At 48.4% G+C, this 5,253-nt stretch overlaps 1 non-coding gene across 1 annotated transcript; it reads right to left on the bottom strand.

Moving 5' to 3' along the window:
- Positions 1-321: 321 nt before the first annotated feature.
- Positions 322-401, bottom strand: LOC139173649 (small nucleolar RNA snoR117). The gene has a single exon (XR_011560081.1). It is a non-coding gene; the product is annotated as a small nucleolar RNA snoR117 (small nucleolar RNA).
- Positions 402-5,253: the final 4,852 nt, after the last annotated feature.

The raw sequence follows: 5,253 nt of genomic DNA, 5'->3' as shown, positions 1-5,253 counted from the left end.
AAATTATCCACATTCAACCTCATTTAATGCGGTAGAAAAAAGGAGGGGAAATCAAATTGTTTCTGCCAGTTCTGCGTACCTGACCGTACCCTTAGGAACCGATCACCGATTCTTATTCTTCCAGTGTTGAGCCATGTTGAGCCACGGTGAAGATATGGAGCATTAGATAGGTGGCATTTTTCTCATGTGTGTCCCTTGTTGTCCCCTAGCAGGAAAAGTTCTGGCTTTTAAGTCTAATGTGTTTCTTTCTTGATTTGCAATTGTTCTTACCCAAAACTATAAACATCGGACAGGATGGGGCCTAATCTTCATTCCCCATAGAAGTCTCAAAAATGGGACTCATACATAGATGGTACAGCCAATATTTAGATAATACGGCCAATATTTATCCGTCACAGACATCTCTCTTGTGCCAGTAACTCATATCTGTGCCACAGGAGCTTATAACACACTAAGTAAAGATTAGCAGAGTCTATATGGATCTTAGCTAAAGCATGCCTTCTCCCCACTGGAGGTGGGGCAGTCTTGGTTTTTGCAAACCAAATGAGGTTTTTTAGGAAGAGGATTTGAATGACAGGCTCTCTGGGGTTTGCAAAGCTATTATAATATTTGCTTTGCTGTATTTACAAGCATGGGGGGGGGCAATATGTGTGAGGAAGCATTGTTGGCACATGAGAGAGTGGGATGACCACTAAGATAGGCAGCTTGGAAAGCTTTGAGCGTGGAGAAGTTTCAGGAGCAGGGGTAGAATTTTCTGGTCTGTCCATTGGTCAGGGTGAGTAGTGGTAGGAGAAGGCTACAAGCTTGAAGGTTTGAGGCTGTGGTCTACCACAAGTAACCTGGGGAGTTATTCATCTAGGTTGGGGACAGGGAGGCCACGGGCTGTGGGCAGCCCAACTGTCTTTCAACACCTCTGGATTGCGGTGCTGAAAATTTCCCCTATAACATTGTCCTTTTGTGGTGGCACAATTCCTCCCATATTCCCCCATCCCAAATAAACATATTGTATCTCAGCAAACTGTTCTACCTTTCTCTTTATACAAGCCAGAAGAAGAGGAAGAGGAAGAGGAAGAAGAAGAAGAAGAAGAAGAAGAAGGGGGAGAAGAAGAAGAGGAGGAGGAAGAGGAGGAGGAAGAGGAGAAGAAGAAGAAGAAGAGGGAGAAGAAGAAAAGGAAGAGGAGGAGGAGGAGGGGGAGGAGGAGGAGAAGAAGAGAGGAGGGAGGAGGAAGAGGAGGGAGAAGGAAGAAGAGTGAAAAAAGGAGGAGGAGAAGGAACTAGCCCTACATCACTGCATCCTTATCCATGACCCCAGTAGGTCATGGAGATCCAACATATACATTTAATCAAACAGAAATGCTCGATTCAGAAAGATGACTTCTGCTGGATCAAGAATAAGTTGGCGTGAACTCTAGCAGAGCCTCCTCCCGAAGCTCTCGGCTCCCAGTGTCATGGTGTCCTCTCCACCTGACTCATCTCTTCAAACTTCCCAGTTTCTAGGAACCCTGCCTTATTCACTCTTTGGAATGAGCTCTCCTTGCCAGAAAAAAAGTAGGTCAAGCCCGGCGTGCTGTCTTCTTCCCCTGGTGGTGAGAAAGCCTCCTTTTGTCACGCCAGAGCCTCTCCTCAAGCCACCTTCCCCACCATGGCTGGTGCTCATTCTTTGGAACGTGAGGGTCCCAACCCTGCGGAAACTCAAGACGGTTGAAGACAAGGCTGGAGGCAGGAGAGAGCTTGCTCCTTCAGCTGCGCCGAAGCCAGAAGAGAGCAGCTGCTTGGAGGCTCTGATCTTCTCATCACACCCCCTTGGCCTGAAGGCAGACCCACAGTTTATTTGCATTTTCAAAGGCTGAAGTAATCTGAAACGGGATCGCTCGACTCCACCTCTCCCCGGTATTTCCTTGCTACAGTGGGAGAAACGGCACTTTTCTCTGGATTTTTTTTTTTTTACACTAACACTCTTCTCCAAACTTGCCTCGTTAGGGCCCTCCAGATGTTGCACAACTGTCAGCAGCCTCGGGCAACATGACTAAGAATGAGGAGATGCCATTCTACAACATCTGGATGGCCCCAAATCCCCTTCCCCTGATCTAAATCTGAGGTGGAGGTCCATCTGTTTTGGGGAATGCAAGTTTCTGTCTTGGGGGGCATCAATGCTTCAGCGGTCGCCTTCAGAGAGGCCAAAAAAGAACCACAGCCCAGGATACAGTTAGAACTGCCCCCAGGATGTGGGAACACAGATGAGTTAGCCCTGCTTGGATCCGATCCAATCTGAACATTTAAATCATCTGTGGACTTAAAGCAAAGCGAGCAGTCGGTGCAGCTGAGAGCGGATCCTGTTCAAGAGAACAATCCATTTGGTGATGCGCCAGCGACCTGCACAGCTGGCACCCAAATCAGATCATGGGGAGGATGGCGAAGACTTGGTGCCAGAGACAAAGCTTCATCGGAACCTCCAGCACTTCATAGCGGTGATGAAGAAGAAGATGCTTCTCCTCTTCTTGATGCATGAGCGCGCAGAACTGCCAACAGACAGGAATGGTTACTCCAGAGGAGGTCTCTTCGGGAGTTAAGACTGGGGGCTAATTGGCCATTCCCCTAGTCCTGTGACGGCGAACCTACAACACGGATGCCACAGGTGGTACTCAGAGCCATATTAGACGCGACTTTATAATGTTTCAGCATGCGCGCTGGCCAGCTGATTTTTGGCCTTGGGAAAGGCCATTTTATCCTCCAGAAGCTTCAGGGAAGCTTCCCGAAGCCACAGACGCAAACAAAATCCCTCAACAGACAAACCAGAATTGCATTTGGAAAAATATACTTCCAATTTGCCGTTGTGCAGTTTTTTGCACTCCGGAGAGTTCAGGGAAGCTTCCTGAACCCCCAGAGTGCAAAAAACAGCACAACGGGCAAACCGGAAGTGCGTTTTCCTGAACGTCCGGTTTGCCCATTCGGGCACTTTTTTGTCACCTACCAGGCTTCAGAAAGTCCTGTGTGCAGGTGCTTGCATTGCCTAGAATATTGGGGGAAATCCACCCAGTATTCCATTGCAGCTTACTAAAACCGGTGACAAGATCTGAATTCAGGCCACAAACCCTGCCACCGCCTCCCCGCCTTGTAATACAGAGAGAGATGCATTAGGAGATGAAACAAATCTTAGACTCCTGAGTGGCCAGTTACAATACCTCATTCATTGGAAGAGGTAGTCTGAATCTACATGGGTAAAAAGTTGGAAAGTGAAAACAGGCAGATGAGTTAAACAATTCCATGACAAATACCCAGATAAGCCCACTCTGCCTGGCTGCCTTCTCTTCCGGGCTCAGAGCAGCGTGCAACTGGGAAAACACTCCCCATCCAGGGGAATTGATCGAGAGAACATAAGAACCTAAGAAGAGCCATGCTGAATGGGGCCAAAGCCCTTCGAGTCCAGCATTCTGTGTCCCACAGTGATCCATCAATTGTCCATGGGGACCTTGAGCAGAAAGAGAAGGCAAGACCCTCCCTTTTCCTTGATCCCCAACAAATGGTACTCAAGGGAATCCTGCCTGCCTCAACCAACATAGAGGCAGTACTTGGACATCCATTTCAATAACCACCTATGATACACTTGGCATCCATGAATCTGTCTAATCCTGCCTTGAAGCTCTCCAGGCTGACAGCTGTCACAACCTCTTCTGGAAGTGAATTCCATAAACCAATGACCCTCTGGGTAAAGATATATTTCCCTTGATTTGTCCTCACTTTCTTATCTGTGAGCTTTAGGGAGGGCCCCCTCATCCTAGTATTGTGTGATAGTGTTGTGGTTGGCTCTAGCCCAGCTCCTGCCCCAGGGAATGGGGAGGTGGATGCAGGGGAAACTTCAACATGTCACACGCCTGTGTTATTGCCAACAGAATCAGTTCAGAGTTTAGTTTCCTCGGACAAAGAAGAAGATGGGAATGACTCGGCAGAGGAGGGCTTGGCACACAGCCAAGGCAGTCAATCTTCCTTATCTTCTATTGCTTCAGATGATGACAATTTGGACCCACGCAAGCGCAGAATTATGCATAGAAGAGACCAAGTAAGAACATATTACAGGAAATAAGGGAGGCCACCTGTGTTTGGGTGGGGCTCCAGTAATTAGTGCTGCTGCTATAAATAGGAGCATGTGGGTTTGGCCATTGTGGAAGAATATCTGTTCGCAGTTCGTCAGGAATCTTGTGTGCTGGACTTTGTTGCTTTTTCACGCCTTGGAAACCAAAGCAGAGCAACGTGTGTGTGTATCACCATTGGAAGAAGAAGGGGTGTGAAGTTTCTTCACAGCTGCTGGCTAAGTACTTAATGACTGCTTAAAGGAAATTGTACAGACTACCCGGTTGTTTTGGGAAGAGTGCTCTTTGCAATACAAAAAGAGTGCTTTGTTTATTTTGACTTTTGGGATAAACATCATTGTTTTGAATTTTCAAACGTGTGTGTGTCTGAAATTTGTACCCTTGAATTTTCGGGAAGCTCCTATCAGAGAGCCCGGCAGAACAGATAGAGAACACACATGTTCCCCAGGGTCACACACACATCCCTGACATTGCTCCGTGCCCCCCCCCCCACCCAGGTGGGTGCACCCCACTATTTGAGAAGGACTGAGCAAAACGTACCCAGTTCCCTTATCCACAGCCTTCCTCCTGTACCACATTGGAGGGGGAAGGGAAGATAAAAACGGATGGGAAGCCAGGACAGGATGAAGTGGAGCCTGCAAGTTTATCCAAGATTTCATTTCTGGCAGAGCGTCTCCGCTTATGACATCAGCTCTGCTATTTCCAATCCCTAAGGGGGGAGAGGAGGGGGGGGAAGAAAACAAACTTGGAAAAATAGGCCAAGATAGGACATATTTCTACAAGGTGCCCTGATTTTGAGGCTGGGTTTGTTTGGAGACGAGGCTGGAGGGACAGCTGTCCCCCAGATGCAACTTGAAAAGCAGCGGTGGTGGCCCGTCCACCGACTTCCCATCAGGAGCTCGGTGGGGGTGGGTTGCGGCTCCCCCTCGACTTGGTTGAGCTGGCCTCCTTCCTGGAGCAGCCTTTCAGCTGAGAATTGGAAGCAGCAGGGGGAAAATAAATTAAAACACGGCCAGAGTTTAAAGACACAAAAATCCTCCGATAAATTGGGTTTTCGGTCGCCTGGCCTTCCCACGATGGGACGGCCTGCCAGGAGCCAAAAGGCTTTGGAGGATACGAAACCTCAGCTTTCAGGGCTTGACATCTGAGTTCTCCTTCACATTTG

Source organism: Erythrolamprus reginae, chromosome 10 (assembly GCF_031021105.1).
Source record: "Erythrolamprus reginae isolate rEryReg1 chromosome 10, rEryReg1.hap1, whole genome shotgun sequence".
In the NCBI taxonomy this organism is placed as follows: Eukaryota; Metazoa; Chordata; class Lepidosauria; order Squamata; family Dipsadidae; genus Erythrolamprus; species Erythrolamprus reginae.
Note: the sequence above shows the minus strand (reverse complement) of the source record. Positions and strands in the feature narration are given on the sequence as shown.